We start from the raw sequence: 19,794 nt of genomic DNA, 5'->3' as shown, positions 1-19,794 counted from the left end.
TGTCTATGGAGATTGCAACTCATCCCTTCAGTTAACAGAAGTTCTCACCCCCAATATCTCTATTTTTGCCAGCAGGCAAGCACTTGCCACTGGCATTCCTGGCTCTTGAAAAGTACTTCTGGACTTGAACTACATCCATGTACTCCACGTTCTAGGGTGAATGCTGAAGTGTTAGAAACCTGTCAAATAATAACCATCCTGACTTTCAGAAAGGAGTGCCCAGGTTAGTTGCATCCCTCTTGCTCTCTGATCTGCTGCATGATCCTTATCAAATCACAGAATGGCCTGGGTTGGAAGGATCCTCAAGGATCATGAATCTCCAATGCCCCCCCCAACACAGGCAGGGCCACCAATCTCCACATTTAATACTAGACCAGGCCCCATCCAATCTGGCCTTGAACACCTTCAGAGATGGGGTATCCACAACCTCTCTGGGCAGCCTGTTCCAGTATCTTTACTACTCATAATAAAGAACTTTTCCCTGACATCCCACCTAAATCTTCCCTCCCTCAACTTAAAACCATTTCCGCTTTTCCTGCAGTTATCTACCCTTTCGAAGAGTTGACTTCCCTCCTGTTTATGGTCTCCTTTAATGTATTGAAAGGCTGCAATGGAATCACCCTGCAGCCTTCTTTATTCCAGGCTGAACAAGCCCAGCTGCCTCGGCCTGTCTTTGTAGGGAAGGTGCTCCAGCCCTCTGACCATTTTTGTGGCTCTCCTCTGGACCCTCTCCAGCAGCTTTCTCTCTGTCTTGTGCTGGGGATTCCAGACCTGGACTCAGTACTCCAGATAAATCTAAGGCATTCTCTAAAACTGCTGTTTTCTCATTTTCCCCCCAGGGGAACACTTTTCACTGAGCACAGTAATTTTACTGCCATGTCTATTGCACTATCTTCTATTTCATCCAAATGATGCCATTTGGAAAATGGAACTCCTTTTTCTTCACCTAAATGACCTTATCCTCTTGGCTAAATCCTCAAGTTGTACCCTGTCCTCAAGCATGATACCTTCATTCTTAGCTTTTTTTTAAGTGATTTCCCACTCTATCCAGCTGCTTTTTTTTTTTTCTTTTTTTTTAAACCTCTATCCAGGATTTAGCACTATAGTTAACAGCAAAATGCTCATGCTGTGCAGCTTCTGCTGCAGGCGTAAGTCGTTCTTCCTGTAGGTACAATGCTCAAATAGTCTGAACACCATTCTGGTCAAGTTCATATTCTTTTTTGCCTGTGTTACCAGTGTGATAGGTCACTGACTTTTCAATTGAATTCATCTGGTCTTCCATTCAATCAAGTATCTGTGCAGTAGATATAACCCGTATGATCTTCCTGGTGTTGTTAATTGTGTGTAGCTGCATTATTTGCTTACTATACTGAGTCCAGCATTAGCATTGATGTGTGCCAGCTTTTGAAGCTTTCTGGAGTGATACAGAATCTCCCTTTCAGCAGCCATTGCTGACTGTGACTATTCCTAAAAGGCAGAAATATATGAGCTTTCTGTTTTGAAACTTTCAAGAAGTAAAAACTGTAAGCTTGGCACCAATCTGTTCTTAATAAGTTCTGGTGCACTATATAAATGAAGGTATCACACAAATTTAACCATCTCTTCCTTTGCTTGTGTTTTTCTCATCTATTTTAAGTTTGCAGGCTACAAAACGAGGTGTGTCTTAGAGGAAATGTATATACCCTGTTTTCTTGAGAATAATATTAACAAATCTATACTTCAATTGTGTAGGCAAAAAGATTGCTTCACTTACCTCATACTAGTAATTGTCTGATTTAACAGGAAAAAAGCAGCTCTAAGATACATCTTCATTTTAAGCTGCCTTGTGGGTGTGTCTGTATTTCATCTTTGGCTGTCTGATTTCCTGTCCCAAGCAGAATAATGTTCCATCAAACACTAGAAATCATTACTCACAGTACACTTGTAACCTAGTATGTAAATGAGGATTTAATACTTGCTTCAAATATACTGTGTAGCTCTAACTGCATATTTCTAAAACTCAAAATATCTAAAGACAGCTTCAGAGGTGTAGGATTTTAAGATGCCTCTGTAAGGTCTGTGTTTAATCTTCAGCAATACTCTATCAAAGAAATGTGCTTGTTAGACTACATGCAAGCAGTAGTCCTGAGCAAGTCTTTTGTGAGATAATAAAATCACAGAATGGCCCAGGTTGGAAGGGACCCCAAAGATCACTGAGTTCCAGCCCCCCTGCCACAGGCAAGGCCACTAACCTCCAGACCTAGTACTAGACCAGGCTGCTCTGAGCCTCATCCAATCTGATCTTGATCACTTCCAAGGATGAAGCATCCCCAACCTCTCTGAGCAGCCTATTTCAGCACCTTGCCACTTTCTCTGTAAAGAACTTCTCCCTGACATCCAATCTAAACCTTTCCTCCTTGATTGGAAGGTTACAGTGGGGTCTCCTCATAGCCTTCTCCAGGCTGAATAAATCCAGCTCTGTCAGCCTGCCTTTGTAGGGGAGGTGCTCCAGCCCTCACCTTTGTAGCTCTCCTCTGGACCCTTTCCAACAACTCCACATCTTTCCTATAGAGGGGCCCTAGACCTTGATGCAGTACTCCAGATGTGACCTCACAAGTGCGGAATAAAGGGGGACCATCACCTCTCTGTTCCTGCTGGCCAACAAATTTCCTTATCCATTGGCTTGTACACCCCTCAAATCTGTATCTCTACAGTTTGGAGATGAGGATTGGTGAGGGACTGTGTTGAGGGTCTTGCATGAATTCAGGTAGATGACATCTGTTGCCTTCCCTTTGTCCACTGATTTCATCACTCCACCATAGAGTACCACTGAATTGGTCAGGCATGACATTCTCTCAGTAGAGACAAGATGGCTGTCTCTGATCTCCAGTTCATCCCTTATGTGCCTTAATGTGTCTTCTAGGAGGATCTGTTCCATGACTTCCCCAGGCAGAGAGGTGAGACTCACCAGCCTGTGGTTCCCTGGGTCCTTCTTCCTCCCTTTCTTGTAAATTGGAGTGATGTTACCTTTTTTCCAGTCCCTAGGGACTTTGCTCAACAGCCACAACTTTTCAAATATGACGGAGAGCAGCTCAGAAACTATATCAACCAGCTCCTTTAGCACCCTGGCGTGTGTGTTATCTGCACCCTATTGACTTGTATACATTCAGTCTCATGATATGGTCTTGGACTTGCTTTGCCAGTGAAGACCAAGGTAAAAACAAACACATCTAGTACCTCAGCCTTCTCCATATCTATAATAGCCAATTTTCCTTTCTCGTTTAATAGAGAAAGGCCTGCCCCTTCTGTCCACCTTCTGTCCAGTTTACCTATAGAATTCCTTGTTGTTTTTAACATCTCTTGCAATGTTCAGTTCCATCTGCACCTTCACTTTCCTAATCCCTTCTTTGCAAGTCCAGCCGGCATCACTGCATTCTCCCCAGGTGACACATACTTGTTTCTACAGCTGGTATAATCCCTTATTTTCCTACAGTTTGACCAGCAGGTCCTTGCCACCCATGCTAGTATCCTGCCTTTCATGTCTGCTTTCTTATTCTGAGAGTTGGAGAGCTCTTGTGCTTTCAGAAAGGCATCTTTTAAAAGTAGCCAGCTTTGTTCTGCTTCTTTGTCTCTAAGGACAGCTTCCTAGGAGATGAATGGCCTGAGAAGAGCAAGGCTGGGTGTTGTTGGATATAACAGCAGAATATGCTCTATAGAAACAGAGCATTAAAATAACTAGGAATTCTATAGGTAATATGTCTTATCAGCTTTAATGCCCTTTTTCTGAATTCCTGATGATATTAAGACAGGGTTTGTAATGCAGGTCATTCCCAGACCAGGCAGTTTAACCCCCTTTCATGTAGTCATCAACTCATGCTCACCAAAGTCATTGAAAATCTTGTGGCCTAGAGTGCAGATTAGCATTAAGGGGCAGAAGGTTATAAATGCAACTTTCATTTTTGTTTTACTTAATTTAAGAGAGTTTTGCTATCATCTTTAAATGCAACTTTTAGCGCTGAAGGAAAACCTTTATCACTTTCTCCCAAGAAAATCTTAAAACTAATTGCCAGTGTTTTTCTACATTACATTGCCAGAATCAAATAGACATTTTTAAATTTTGTCATACAAATACAGCATATGGTTTTGAGCTTGAACTGTGCTTTGGTTTCCTTTGTTCTTCAATATAAGTTTAATTTTTTTTCTTGCCAGAGCTTTTAGAATTCAGATACTCCTCAGCTGCTCTCTTGGAGAATTAAACTGTAGCAGGCGCCATGTGATTAGGAGATTTTCATTTTTAAATTTTTTTTCCCCTCATTGAAACTGCGGAAATGGGAAGAAACAAATGCAAGTTTTCAAAATAAAGCTCTTATAGGACCCTACTCATTTGATGTAGTTTGTGTTGTATATCTAGAAACATCTTGCAGCCAGTTTCCTTGGAAGGTTGATGCAGAAAGGCAATAACTTGTTTTGCTGTTTGTTTTTCAGCAGGATGTTAATAAGATCTCATCCCCTTTTTCTTTTCCTATCTTATGTTGATAGATAATCGAAAATTTCTGCCTTGTCTGTAGAATAAAAGAAAGACTTATCTATTTAAATACAAGCCATCTGTTAATCTAGAAAATAAAGGTGCATTTGTGTAGACTGATATGACAGAGGAAACAGGTACAGGCATTCTAGCTTTCATCTAATCTTTTTAATAAAGAGGAAAACGAATTAATACTTAAGTTTAATCTTCTGGGGAATATCTCTGGAGGCCTTAAGAGGATGCATTGTTAAGCTCTGAAAATCAAGGTGATCTCGCAGCCTTCTCAATGAACTACTTTGTATGAGGGCATCTGCTGTGTCTTACTCTTGAGTGTGGCGCGGAAGAAAAGCCATCTTAGTACAAACCTAGCAGCTATGCTAAATGTAAGGAAAAATAACTGGAAATTTTTTATCTCAGCTTTTATAAAGCTTCAGGAAACAGCAGATTGTCTTCAACAAAAGATATTAGAAGATGCACGGTTGTGCAGGGAAAAATGAACCATTCATAAAAGCATTAGAAAAGCTGAAGTGTTTCAGTTTGAAGAGCTGTGTATTGCTGTGACCTTGCACCTACTTATGCGTGTTTTCAGAAGGAATGTTGTGAGCAGGGAGAATTGAACACTGGGAATCAAACTTCTGGTACTGATTTGTCTGAATCAGTTTATAGTATAGAACTGCAAATATGCTTATTTATTTGGGGGAACTAACAGCCTGGGGAAGCTGGAGGAAAATACCTAGTTATGAAAATTACTTCCCTTTCATAGATGAAGGAAATACTGAGCAGCAGCAACAGAAGTGGGGAGAAGGAGGGCAGGGGAAAAAAATCTGTCACTGAAATTTCAGTTTTCCCTGAATCCAAAAGTCTTTTTTTTAGCATCTTAAATTTTGACGAAAGGTACTATTCTGTTATTTCAACTTTTAAGGTAATAATGAACTGCAATATTTATCAAATGACATTAAAACCTATGTAAAATAGCTGAGGATGCTATTGCAAGAGGTTTGTTGGTAAAAGAGAAAATACAGAAGAGAATGGTGGTAAACGTAAGAAAGTTGTTTTCTTTGTTTCAATCTCTTGCCTTTCAATTTTTGCTGGAACAGAATGTGCCATTAGTGGCCTCCTGGCTTAACATTTACCCACTACAAATTTTACATCAAAATGGCATTTTAAATAACCTAATTCTCTTAAAAGTTGTATCTGAACTCTTCAACTTATCATCTGACTGTAATGAAAAAGAGAAATGCAAGTGCAGAAAGCAATTCTCTTGATTGAAAGACAAGCCCTGCTTCTAGAAGTGGTTATGCAGCTGCACTTGTTGCCCACTTGAGTAAATCCGGGCTAACAAACCTGATTTTTGCTAGCTTCTGAACCAAGTATTTGCTGCAATTGTCCTCCTAATGCTGAACGCCTTTTGTTGAAGCAAGTGGTCAATTGTTGCAGATAATGGTTACTCTGGACAAGTTTACATCTAGTGCTTGATTGCAAGTGCTCCTCTAAAAAAAAAAAATGTTTACCAATGGATTTATAACTTAATTGTACACAAGGTACATATGGTTCTTGCCAAGTTTATTAAAAAGCTTAGAATCAAATTTTTGACATGTTGCCATAGGAGATGTGACAGCGCAAGATGAGGGGCACTAAGTAAAAGGGAACAAACCTATATTAAAGCTATGTACTCAATTTGAAAGAAAGACCTTTCTAAAAATTTGTTTTCTATTTTTAAACAGTCTGGGGAGCTGTTTCTTGTACTGAGTAACACTAGTCTGCTTTGGTGGAGCCTTAACAAGAATTAGTAAAGTTTTATTCTTTTTCAGATTTCCCTCCTCTGCTCACCATCTATACAGTTTTGATAGGAAGAAATGGAAAGTGAAATATTTCCAATCCCTTATACACAGCATTCGAGCCCTAGCTTTTACAGTATTAGTAAAAACATTGAGTGATTGTGAAACATAATGCCTTTCCATCAGGTACTAGGGAATTGAAACTGAGAAAACATGGCGAAGTTGATTCAGAAATATGTTGTAAATGTTGTTTTTATGCAGTCATCTTTTGGCTGGAAAACATAGGTTCAGTTTAGTAACAAAATCTAAACTTATAAATGCCATGGAGAAATTTGGAAAATGGATGATGGAAACTTCGTAAGAGATACGTAGTTTAGTGGCAACAGTGGTTAGTGTTTTGTTACCTCTCCCATTAGACTCCAGTATGGTTATTTCTGCTTCTGAAGAGGGCATATACAGTCCTCAGGCTTGAAACTGCATGCTGGTACTGATGCCAGAAAAGTGTCTTGTTTACCTGTTAACATCTCATCTAATCACTTATTCAATATTAGCAGTCACGAATAGCAGTTACTTGGTATGCTCTGTGTGTGCATATATGAAAGCTGCTCTGCAGCTCAATGCCTATTGTTAGGAGAGCAGTTGAAACAGAATAGCAGATTTCCCTCAAATGAGGTAGCATTAGTAACCAGTTTCGTGCTCCACCAGTTAAGGGAGCAGAATGCAAACAGTCTAGTGAATAAAACATGCTGTAGACTTGGTTTTGGCCAGAGTTTCCATGGCAGCATGGGGCACATTGACCTAATGCAGCTGGGGAAGCTGGCCTCAAAGCAAACTAATGACTCTTGTGCACCTACGTCAAAGGAGTGTGAGGGGTAAACCTTCATGCTCCAGCTCTCTGGGTAGCAATGTCTCTTAGAGTTTAGGGAAATCAATTTAAAGAACCCAGGGGAAAGTAGAAGAATAAAACATGCATGGACTCTTAGAGTCTGCCAAGAAGACTCGTTAAGTGGGAGAAGGAATGTAGGAGGGAGCATTTCTAAATTCTTGAAAGAAGATGACTGGTAATAGCCATTCCTACAGCCCTGTAATTGTGAGCTCTCCTTTCTCAGATGCAGAGGCCCAGGCAGAACTCAGCTGGAGGAGGGAGAAAGTTGATGCTTCTGCTCACTGTTATTTTACACACCCTCCCAACGTGCGTCACTCTAGAAGGATCTGTATACTTGTATTTTAATTAAGAAGTTTAGTCTGGAATCCTACAAAAGCCGATTTGAGAATCAGTATTTACAGATGAATGACTCTTAAAATTTTCCTCTTATGTTTTTGGACAGAAGCTTGTGGAGGGGAGGAGGGAAACCCACTGTGTCATGTACTCAATTTTAAGCAGCGTCATAGATGTGGGAGAAGAGCTTGGAACAAATTTTGCGGTATTCAAGGTGCTATTGGATTGAGGCTGGCATAATTTTTTTTGTATCACTTAAGTCTGGCAAAGTGGAGTTCACTCTGTGTAAACTGCAGTATAGAAACTTAAATATAGTAAGACAGAGAATAACTGATTCTGCCTGTTTGCAAATTCTCTCATTTGGAGAATTTTCAGACTCTCACCTTTCATGATGAGTGGGAGAGTGTCTGAAGATTGTATGCCTTTTGCAAATGACTGAAATTTAAACTGAAAGTGACCCTTAGCTGCAGACAGTGGAGGTCAGCAATGGGATAATGTTTCACATTAAGTGAATTGAAAAGAATGATGAGTACAAAAACATATCAAATCCCTTAATTCCTTTTAAAACCCCACTAATCTATGTGATTGTAGATAATCCTCTGAAGCAGCAGCAAAACTGATATGTGGAGTGTAGCCGTAAGCACAACATTCAGCCTTGTAGATTACTTAAACTCCACTGGTAACTTTCAGAAACTGCATTGCATGCCATTTTCTTCTTTCTTCACACATACTAAAGTATAGGGTGTTGTGAAACTTAAGTACCCTCTTCATTCCTATCCTCTTCCTTAGGTTTTGTCAAAAAAAAAAAAAAAAAAAAAAGGCTACTATGTATAGTGGGGGAAAAAAGTCAAAATAACTTAAGTGGTGCTTTTCCAAATCTTCTAAAGACACAGGTCATATTTGGTCAAGAAAGGAAGAAGACAACAAGAAGGCTTCTGACTTTCTGGGAAGAAGCAAATTAACACCATGTTGATCATCTCTTTATGAATAGTGTGCTGGGGCTGTTTACTTCAATCTTAATATTCTTTACGAAAACTACTGGAAATTCAAGATTAATAGTACTTTCTCCTTGAAAGACCACTTGTCTTACTATGGTCTCATCTCATTCCCTTTCTTTTCTGTTTCCCCTACCACACAGAAATGTGTCTCAAGACAAGTAAACAAAACTTCCCAGATTCTCAGCTGAAAGTTAGAAGACTGAGTGAGAAGTTAAAAGATCTCAGTTGCAACTATAGGAATTGGTCTTTCCTGTTACATGCACTGTTTGTTCTTCCTTTACTGAAGTGTACATTTAAAATGAAACAATTTCTGTTTTCTTGAAAGATGGATATGCATTTCAGTGCTATCTTGAAGCTGCAGCACTAGAAAATTAGGATTAGATGCAGGGAAAGTATCCTTACAGGAGTAATCACACATGCTTTACCAGGAATACAGTTTAATTGAAAGCCAGCTTTGTTTAGTGTTTAGCTTCATAAGTTTTATTTACTCTTTGCAGCCCTGATTTCTGTGCAAATATCTCCTTTAAGCTTTAGCAGCTTTATGACTACAACTTGTTCAGACAGACAGATGGTGTGATGTTAAATCCACCTAACTGCCTCATCAACAATGAAAGCGGGCATGAATGGTTTAGCTGGTTTGGGGGTTGTAAGGCTGGGGGCTGAGGGGGAGGCACAACTAATACTAAAGCAAATTAATGCATCGTTGTTCCCAACAGCCCTCAACAAGTGATAATGGGAAGTCCTGAAAATTTTACCTGTGTATGTATTTTTAATTAGATGGTACTTTAGCTGATGTTCTTGTCTCATTTTGGGTCTCATTTGAACTTACGTAGTTAAACTGGATTAAATAGACAATTATATTTAAATGTACAGAAGTAAAAGCTTATAGAGGTAACTGAGATCTTAATAAAATATCATACTATACTGTATTTCTAAGAAAACAGAGCAACAATTAAAAATATATATATGAATGACTTGCAATGGCTCTTGCAGTTTGCTGAACCACCTGATGCAAGGAAATCTTTTCATAACTACTAATCTGCTGGGAAAGATTTGAAATTGTACTTATAATAGCCAGTGGTATTAATTTCTATACTCACCAAATTGTCAAGAGTTGAAATCAAACATACAAAGGGTGGGGGGAACAACATAAATCTTTCTACATTTTTGCAGTTTAAGAGTTCTTGTTTGCTTTTCTTTAATGTGAAGATTGTAATTCAGGATAGTCTTTCTATTAAGTGGTCACTGTTTCTTTCTACAGTATGTGGAAGTACTTAAAGCTTTTTTGATCTAAGCCAATCTCAACCTACCATCTTGTACAGGGCTGCAGGTTATAACATCAAATGCAGAGAAGCTTTTAAGCCTGTATGATTTTATTATTCCAAAAATGAAGAATGAATGTGCTTCTTGCATCTAAATGTCAGTTATTTCAGTTAGTTGTTGCTATGAAAACTGTGTTTCCTTATGAGACAACCTTTTTTCTTGCTCACAAAACAAAGAAGTTTAAACTCTTTGGGGGTACCTGTTATTGTATGGTTAAGTGCAAAAAGAGGAAGATTAGAAGCAAGTGATTATAGGGGAGAGATAATAAAAAATACTTAGCTTTGATGTCCTGCATTTTTAATGAGCAAGTCTCATAATTTTCACAGGGAAGGTCACAGTGCATCCTTTGCATATTTGAATATCTTAACTGGGGGCAAGAGGGATGTCTTGAAAAATTGGCCAATAAAACACAGTTCCAGTGACCACAGAGATACTGTAATGACCAGCTCTTCTGAATTTAGAAGTCCATTAAATAATCCATTTTCAATGTAACAGTGGCTGGTAAAGTGGAAGTAAGATGTCCCAAAATGTGCGATCGCAACTCTTACAACCTGCTCCAAAGGATACTCCTATACCCACTTAGCCTACAAAATCCTGTCTTACGCACCTCAGCCATATTTGTTCATTTCTGTGATTCTCCCGTAATCTATTTCAGTTTATTTATTAGAAAATTAGCTCGCTCTGCTGCTCTCTGTTGGTAGGCTCCTCTTCTTTGCCAATTATGTGTTATCAGCATTTTTAACTACAAAATATTAACCCCTCTGACCTTGGGTTTGTGGATGTATAGAGAAGATGTTAGCGGGATTTGGAGTGTTAATTATCAGAGTTGATGACCAGATTTCCAAGCATAGTGCTGAGCTGGTTAAAGGTTAAGCAATGGTTTTATGTATTTAATGGATAGCCAATAGAATTAAATATTTGCTGAGCAAACGTCCAGGAATGGAATCAGCTATTACAGGTAGCAGATAATGTGCAAGATGACCTAATTTATGCTAGCTTTTTTAAAGGATGGCCATACAAAATGGTCTTGTTAAATGGAGCAATAAATACAACTCTTAATTTCATTTAATGTGGGATACAGGAGTTAAAGACATCTAATTAGTATTTCTGGATGTTTTCTCCAGCTGATAGTAATGTTTTTGTACAGCTAAATATCTTTATGAAAGAAACTGCATTCCAATTTGTGCAGTGCTTAGACCTTTGGATTTCCTTCTTCATACAGTTCAAGACAGCTATCAAAGGAAAGCAGTGGGTTTAGCGTGGTACGAAGGACCAGTCACTTGTTCAGACACTTGCATTCTGTTTAGGGATCAAAATGCATATAGTTGAAGAAGAGGCTACTTTTTAGCTTTCTGTTGTGGTTTAACCTGGCAGGTGACTTAGCACCACACAATTTGCTCTCTCCTTAGTCTTTCCCAGTGTGATAGACGAAACAACTGTAGATGGGGGGAAAAAAAAAGAAAAACCCGTGGGTTGAGGAAGTTATTTACTGAGAGAAAAAGAAAAAAGGTAGTAGTTATGACTATCTATATAGTTATATACATTTATGACTATATACCTGTACATGGGAGCCTACAAACAGGAGGGGAATCAATTCTTTGTTAAGGTTGATAACTGCAGGATGAGGGGAAATGGTTTTAAGTTGAGGGAGGGAAGATTTAGGTTGGATGTCAGAGGGAAGCTCTTTACAGAGAGAGTGGTGAGGTGCTGGAACAGGCTGCCCAGAGAGGTTGTGGATGCCCCACCCCTGGAGGTGTTCAAGGCCAGGTTGGATGGGGCCCTGGGCAGCCTGGTCTAGTATTAAATGGGGAGGTTGGTGGCCCTGCATGTGGCAGGGGGGTTGGAGCTTGATAATCCTTGAGTCCCTTCCAATCCTGGCCATTCTGTGTAAAAGAATGTATATAACAAACAGTGCATAAGCAATTTCTCACCACCTTCTAACTAGTCCTCTGAGCAGCAGAAGAGAGAGAGATGAACTTCCAGCCCCTTCAGAAATCTTTCTGCATGACATTGTTTAGCTAGTTTAAGGCAGCTCTTCAAATCCTGTTTGCTCCCTGCACCTTGGGCCCTTCAATGAATATGGCCTTGGCTCTGTATAGCACTGCTTGGCAGCAATTATAAACTTTGGAGTGTTATCAATGTTGTTTTTCTGGTAGAACCAAAATGTAGCACCTGTAGAAAACAATTCCGTCCTAATTGAAAGCAAGACACTTTGTCTGAAGGCATGTGATATATATATGTACCAAAATCACTAGGTGATCCCAACCAACATGCATTATCATGGATGATGGGAGGATTTGCTTCATAATCCCATTACTGCTCTTAAATCAAAAGCAACAGCCACAGGGCAGATGAATTGGTGTTTTTTAATCTCAGGGAGTGAATGCAATGGTGCAATTAGAGGATCCTGCTTTTCTTAGCAATTAAATACTCGTTTCTGTTTTCTGCTGGCCTGCTTGGGCAGAAATATCTGCACCCACATTAACTATATACCCTGGTCTCCTTTTTCAGCAGCTGATTTATGTTGTGCAAGATTAAGCATATGGATTGATTTCTGCATTTTTCATGTGTGTAATGACGTAGATTAACTCAACTCATTTTGATATAGCATTTTTCAGTTACTTGAGATGAGTAATTCAGGAGATAGCTGAACACTCTACAATTTTCCACTTCAGAAATGGCAGTGCAGCAGCTGGAGTGAAAATGTTCACATACATGCAATCTTCAGCTTGCGTAAATCAAAAAATTGACACTGACATATTGCAGCTGGGGATCTAGGCCATCAGATCATGTACAATGGATAAAACCTGTTTGAAGTGTGCTATGAGATTTGTGTGGAAGATAATATGTAATACAACTGTGCAGATGTGGAGGTATTGCACAGGTAGACTATTTTCTAAACTGAGTTAGTAACCAGCCAGTGTAAAGTGTAATGTAGAGGAGAGAGGAAATAATTGTGATGTCCAAAGTACAATACATGCTTTGATGCAATACAATGAAAATAAAAGTGTCAGCTTATGCTCTCCTGATGTGATAACATCTTCTCTCTTAATTTGTCCCCATAACACTGTTTAGATAACATGCTATATACTAAAAAAAAAATAGCTTGTTCTAATGATGCAGATCTCTTACTGATCAGTGCTTAAAAATGAATCTTGATTTGCTAGCTGTTGGCAAGCTTTAGCCATGACTTGAGTGCCAAACACTAAATCCACGTAAGAAATCCTTACCATGCTGCTGGGAAGAAGCCCCACACATTGACACTTCAACTTGGTTTCTGTTTCATTTTTTTTTTTAATGTACAGGAAAATATGGTTCTTTGATGATATGTACTTCATTGGGATATTAATATTTTTGTTTATTTCTGAAGACATTGTGTGGACTGCAAAGTCCTATTTCCAAGCCCCGTGAAACTGATCTCACTTCCTGTAGCAAAGTCAAGTCCTGCAAGGTGACAAAAGAAGTCCCAACAGAACATGGTGAATTGTAAGGATACTGCAATTGCTTTGTTTCTTTCAAACGGTGCAACATTTGTTAGGGGGGTAAGTATCTTAGATATGTACCTGAGCATGATTAATTTAACATTTACAAGGCACTAACATAATCTCAGGTACAAATATGAGGTTCTTTGGCCCTCAACGTTCACTGTTAATGTTATTTCACTTTGTTGTTGTTAAGTTATAACTATTTTATTACTCTTTTATAAATAAACATGGGCTTTTCTCTCAGCAGTTCTGCAAAATTTAATTTTGGCCTGCATTAAATACCACAAGTTTTCACTTCATCTTTATTTTCTGTAAGCCAGAACAATGGCATTTTTTTTCATGTAGGTTACTCGTATCTTACAATGTATAGTTAATTTACATCTACTAAACACAGATTATCAAATCTGTAAGAGGAGGATACAAGAAGATAGGAGGTTGTAATTTTAATCTTCTAGATGGTTTCCTTGGAATAGTTATGTGGATTATTTGACTAAAAAGCAGTCAATTTTTTTGAGGAAAATAATGTTGAATAAAATTTCTTTTGATGCTGTTTGAGCATTGCCATTTTAATTTATATGGCAAGCTATTCAATAGTTGAAGAACATAAAGCAAACATTTTTGCATAGCTGCATTTCTCCATAGCTTTATTCTAATGTCTTATTCACGTACCTTCTTTCTGGGAAAAAACAAACAAACAACAAAACACCAGTAATCCATATATTGTCAGAGGGATTTTGATTCAGTAGTATCCTCTGAATCAAATTCATGAGAATATTCTTAGGATACGTAAAGAACCCATTGATTTCAGAGGGCATGAACTGATAAACAGCTTTGTCAGCTCTGTATTTTTTTCAAATACAGGAAGAAAAGGAGAGTACAGGCCAGGTTCTGCACTGTCTTGTACCTCTTGGAGCTGTTAGCCTCAGAGCAGGCCAGCATGGTTAGGCTGTGTTTTGAGCACAAGGTAAGAGGCTCTATGAACAAGACTGTAGAGCATGCCAGTGCATCTCCTGATTAGATCACAACACATGGGGTGAGCAGTGGCTTACCTGATGGCCTCAGTCACTATAAGGCTTTTGCTTTGCCATATGCCATAATTGTTCAAGAAAGAATAATAAACCTTTTCCTAGGCTTGGCAACCTTAAATAAATGCCTGGCAACATAATGTGGGCAGAAAAAGCTCAAGTGCCTTTCTCAACAAATGAAATACATTATGGACTTTTTTGTGTTTGTTTTTTTAAGTGTTCATATTTGCCAAGTCAGAAGAGCTGCTCCAAAAATGGAATAAACAAACCTATTTGTAACAGACTCCCAGCACCTTCTACTGCAGATAGGGAATATAACTATTTTGCTTGACACCAATTTTCCTGTGGCCCAAATGAGACTTTCAGTGGAAATTTTCAGAATTAAAAAAAAAAAAAAATTCAGAAATAAAAGATGAGGCACCTTTTTCTTTAAAAGTGGTAATAATATTGTATACTTTGGTGTAGCATATTTTTTCTTACAATCAATTTGTATTGGAAATTGATGGGATGCTAAACCGATAACATTGAATTTCTAAATGTATTTTCCTGCTGGTGATGTGTTTTAAGTGATTAAAATCTGTGTGTAGTAGTAGTAGCACTATACGCAGACTATGACAAATGGTACCTTGTGAATGGGAGATTTTTCGAAGCTATAGACACACCAACTGTCAAACACCTACTAAAGTTTGTGGTCTGATTGACAGCTCTTAAATGCTGTTTATTGAGTCTCATTTGTATTCTTTGCAGCCTCCTTCACAGACTTTTAAATTTTGAGATCAGTAGTGATACTTGGTGTTTACAGGTTCCAGATTTCAGTGACTTGTCCACTAGGATGTGAGACAGCATGACTTGAGAAACCCAAAATTAAATATACACGAGGATATCTACTGTAGCAGAAATGCCAAGTCACAGCCTGAGCCAGTGACTGAACACCTGGTGGGAAGGCAGGGTCAACCCAGCAGAGCTCAGGTGCATGCAGTGTACCTGAGTGACCAGAATGGGTGGAGCCAGGAACCACCCCTTCCCAGACCTCATTTAAGGGTTGGCAGTGGAGATATCTTGGTGGAGATTGCTGTGTGCTTGAGGTCTTCCAAGGGTAAGCAGATTTTTTTCCTTTGAAAAACGGACTTTCTGAGTCCGTTGCTGCATTTGGGCTTATCCTTGCTTGTTACTGCTGAAGACTTTGCTACCCTGCTGTTATTGCTGTGTTTTCTGTTGCATTGTAGTGTTACATCTACTATAGTGGTGCTGAGTTACTTTTACCAGTGGGATGACTAAAATTATGTATCCTACACTTGTTGCTGGTTCAGACAATTGATTAATTGCTTGTTATTAGAACCTGACATGTTCTTCAGTGACTAGGAGAAAGAAGGAGGCTTGGGTGAGGGGGGAAGAAAATCTTTATATATCCTTGCTGTTTCCTTAAGCACAGTTTACAAGCATCTCTGATACAAACGCTGCTCTAGTTGGTCTGGATATCCTTTTGCTCTTGTCTCCTTTGTATTGAACTGGGATAGTTTAAATACAAGCCTGAGGGAGAAAGAACTCAAGCAGTTTTTTGGGTAACTTTTCATTAAGATTGCTGCTGTTGCAATTTTTAAATTTATTGCTGCTAGACAGCACATTACATCTGTTTAACGTATACTGTAGTGATCTCGTGCTTCAGGTCTACTACTGTACCCTGAATACTTTATTTCTGAGGGGTAAGAATGTTCCTTTTTTTTAAATCATTTTTCCTCTATTTGATGCGGCTCAATTCTGATTCAAATAGCATAAGATTTCTGCTACTGTGGTAGAAATGTTCAAATAACTATGTCCTCTATTTTTGAAAGTGACAATCATGCAGATAGATACATACTACACTAGTATTATTTTTGCTGCAAAATTTGTGTTTGATATTGTAGCCATCATTGTCTGTGTCTTCCATTCTTCAAGCAGGGTGAGACTTTATTCTGTTAGCTGTTGTAAGATTGCATCTGTTATAGATTCCATTTTGGTATTAGCCACTATAAGATAACTAAAAATCCCTTCTTGCTGCTATGGTAATCCTTTTGTTTGCTCAGCAGTAGTTTCTTCTGAACTCGCGTTGCGCACATGAAGATTGCCAGTATTTGCAAGCTTGAATTAGAAATAATTGACATTTATGCAGTATGTCAATGGATATGTTATTTCAGGCAAGCTATTTCAAAATGCATTTCTGCTTCAGGTTAGCATGTGCAGAAGAATGAAGGTTGGCTTTCATCAGCTGATCTTGTTCATTGTGAATGTATGGTGTTGGCCAACACAATTCCATTTCTGAGGTTTTACTGGCAGGTGTTTTGTTTTGCACAGCCACCTGGACTGTTTAAGTGAGATTAAGCAATCAATCAGCGTGTGTAGTTTTCCACAGAAAACAAAATACTTCTGCCCTATTACTACTGTAATCTCATATGATGTTTGAGAGTAAAAATCACCCATTTCACTGAGCAAGAATCAAATGATATGTTTTAGTAAAACTACCAAGTGTGTGCCAAGGTACTGTTTTCTCAAAGGAATTCATGCCAGAGATTAAATACTAATGGGTAGGAGTTTACTTTGCGTGGTAGTTTTTCAAAATGTGTTTAGGTTGGTTAACAATTGGGTGGTGGCAAGGACTATGAAATTTCTCTTCTAGGTACGGGGGGATGAGGTTTTGATTTTAAATCACAGAACCATAGAAAGGCTTGGTTTAGAAAGGGTCCTAAAACCCACCCAGTCCCTACCCCTTGCCATGGGCAGGGCTACCACACAGAATCTCAGGATGCCCAGGGCCTCATGCAACATGGCTTTGGAATGACTCCAGGGGTGGGTTCTCTGGGCAGCTTTGCCAGTGCTTCACCATCCTCTGAGCAAAGAATTTCTTCCTAACATCTGACCTAGAAAGGCAAGTAATGCTTTGTGGTAGGAACAGGTTTTGCCCCTTGCCTGTGTGCTTTATGTGCCCACTCGAGGGCACTGGGCATGAAGTACTTGAAATACCACTGGCAAGTCTGAGGGCATCCCTGCAATCACAGCAACCTTCCAGGTGGCCTGCTGTTAGCCCTGACACCCACCTACCTGTGGGTAGACAGTGCTCTATCTTTCTGAGTCTGTTGAAGTGCTGCTGTCTTCCCTGCTTGGTGGGGCCCAGAGCAGGAATGCTGCTGGGTTGGGTAGCATCTGGTTCTTATCTTTTTTTGTTCTGGATGGAGGTTGTATAAGGAATGGGGTGAGATGATCTTAAATTCATAAATCAGCTCTCTGTGCAGAAGACATTCAAACCTTTCAACATTCAGCCTGTATGCTGGATTACAAATGGTGAACAAACTATTCAGTCTGCATTTGTGAAAAACTGTTCTTTGTTCCTCTAAAAAGAGCAACTTTGTCTTTAGATCTGTGCTCTTCACTCACTGCTTTTACAAGGGGCAGTTCTGCAGCTTCCACATAGCCTTTGGCAAGAGCAAGGGAGAAAGATAATATCAGAGTTCCACTTTTGTTTTCTGCTGTACTAAACTGACTCTTGCCCGATCATTGAAACTATGGTGATGTATGACAACAGTTGCCTGATCTATTTGAGTCCCTGAGAAATAATAATAATAATAATAAAGTCAGTTTCTGAAGGATTGAGATCGTGTGCAGCTGATTGGCATTGCTATTCATGTATGCCAGCCAAGTGGCCATATGCACTGAGAGTGGGATCTCTGCAACTTCAGCAGTGGCAGAAAAAGCTATAGGATGAGATCACTAGAAGTTCCCAATTGCTGTGCCCACACATGCAGAGTAAGCACCTGGTGTTGATTAGTGTCTTGTAGGGAAATGCACCTGTGAAGACTGCTGGTGAAATGGGAAGAGATGCAATTCTGAAAACTCATTGGAGATTCCAAAGTAATCCTGCAAGAATTTGGTGTAAAACTTAACACCTGAAATCAACAGCATAAAGCTGTGGATATTTAAATATACTGATTACAACCTTAGGTGTACATTCTGTGCTTGAAGTACCTGAAGTGAGAGGAGAAGAATGGTTGATAAGTTTTATGAATGAACAGAAGTTAGACTGCCTGCCTGCGGCTGTAGAATTTCCCTGAGCAATTTCTGCACATGGTCTGAAAATTTGAGTCAACTAGAAAGCATTTGTTTAGAAAGAAGGCTAGAGTGAACTTTCAGCCTTTAAAAGGATTAGATGAACCTTCATTTTCCTGCTACTCTGCGTATCATTTAATTTATTGCATTTCTCCTTCAAATCTTTTTCTAGCTTAATTAGGTCCTGTCTATAGTTGATTTTAGAGATACAGACTTCTTCAAAAGTTAATTTACAGTCCCACTGTTCTGTGTCATCAGATCTGTCAGTGCAGATCTGATGTCAAATCTTTTTCTAGCTTAATTAGGTCCTGTCTATAGTTGATTTTAGAGATACAGACTTCTTCAAAAGTTAATTTACAGTCCCACTGTTCTGTGTCATCAGATCTGTCAGTGCAGGCTTGAGCTGGTACAGTGCTTCTTGAATCCACCACCGCTCATGTGGATGACTCCAGAGTGGCTTCCTGAATCCCTGTGACTTGGACCTCCTGGTGGCCCAATGCTTCTACTTCAGAGCAAATGTTCTGCTCTCACTAAGCTGTTTTGCTTCCAGAAGGATCACATTTGTCACTTCTAACATCTGGGTGCTTATCTGCTAGCCACCTGCAGAGTGTTTAATTGCCTTTCAAATACCGATTAAACTGCACTATATTATGAAGAGCACAGTTATGGCCCTGTTTTTCCTCCATTTTTTCCCAATGAAGTGGAAGTAGAAAGCAAGTGAAATTGTTTATAATTTCAAATAATAGGAAAAAATGTTTCTCACTTTTTCTGGCTTTAACTTTATTTTTTCCTGGGCTACACTGTAGCAGTAGTAAGATTAAAAGGATGAAGATACAGTTGCAGCCAAAAAGGAAGTCTCAGTTCCTGATAGAAGGCTGTTTGATCCTCTGTTTTAAGAGTCTGAAAGGCAAGGAGACCATTTCATAGAATCACAGAATATCTTGAGTTGAAAGGGATCCACTAGAATCACTGAGTCCAACTGCTGGCTCCTCATAGGAACACCCAAAAATCAGACCTTACATCTGAAAGTGTTGTTTTGTTTGGATGCTTCTTGAACTCTGGCAACTTAGGGCTGTAGCTACTGCCCGGGGGACAGAATCATGGAATATCCTAGGTTGGAAGGGAACCCATGAGGAATTTCAGGAGGGGTCTAATGTATTCTTGTGAGTTTGTAGAGCTATTTTGTCATTTGCTTGTCAGGTTTCCTTTGGAATATCTATTGAGTAGCTTTCAGAGAGATAAAAGCAGTCTTGCTCCTCACTGCCCTGATCAGGTACTTCCCATAACTTCTTTAGTTTTGTTATTCCTCAAGCTTTTGTAGCTTCCAGAACTTCTGTATGGATTGAAATTGGCTGTTGATCCAGCGAAAAGATTTACAAAATTTT

General features: G+C 39.2%; 1 protein-coding gene across 2 annotated transcripts in view; it reads left to right on the top strand.

Annotated features, from left to right (window-relative positions):
* RPS6KA2 (ribosomal protein S6 kinase A2) overlaps positions 1–19,794 on the top strand; it is a 269,674-nt gene that overhangs the window by 39,751 nt on the left and 210,129 nt on the right. The window contains exon 1 of one of the 2 annotated variants that reach the window (XM_052698911.1): positions 15,391–15,428. The exons of the other annotated variant lie outside the window; for it this stretch is intronic. The gene's annotated coding sequence lies outside the window, so the exon portion shown is untranslated. Of the gene's footprint in view, positions 1–15,390; positions 15,429–19,794 lie in introns of those variants that run through there. 2 annotated transcript variants of the gene reach the window in all.

The sequence above is a fragment of the Tympanuchus pallidicinctus genome, unplaced genomic scaffold (assembly GCF_026119805.1).
Source record: "Tympanuchus pallidicinctus isolate F22 unplaced genomic scaffold, pur_lepc_1.0 scaffold1, whole genome shotgun sequence".
NCBI lineage: Eukaryota > Metazoa > Chordata > Aves > Galliformes > Phasianidae > Tympanuchus > Tympanuchus pallidicinctus.
This window is presented reverse-complemented; position numbering and strand designations above follow the sequence as displayed.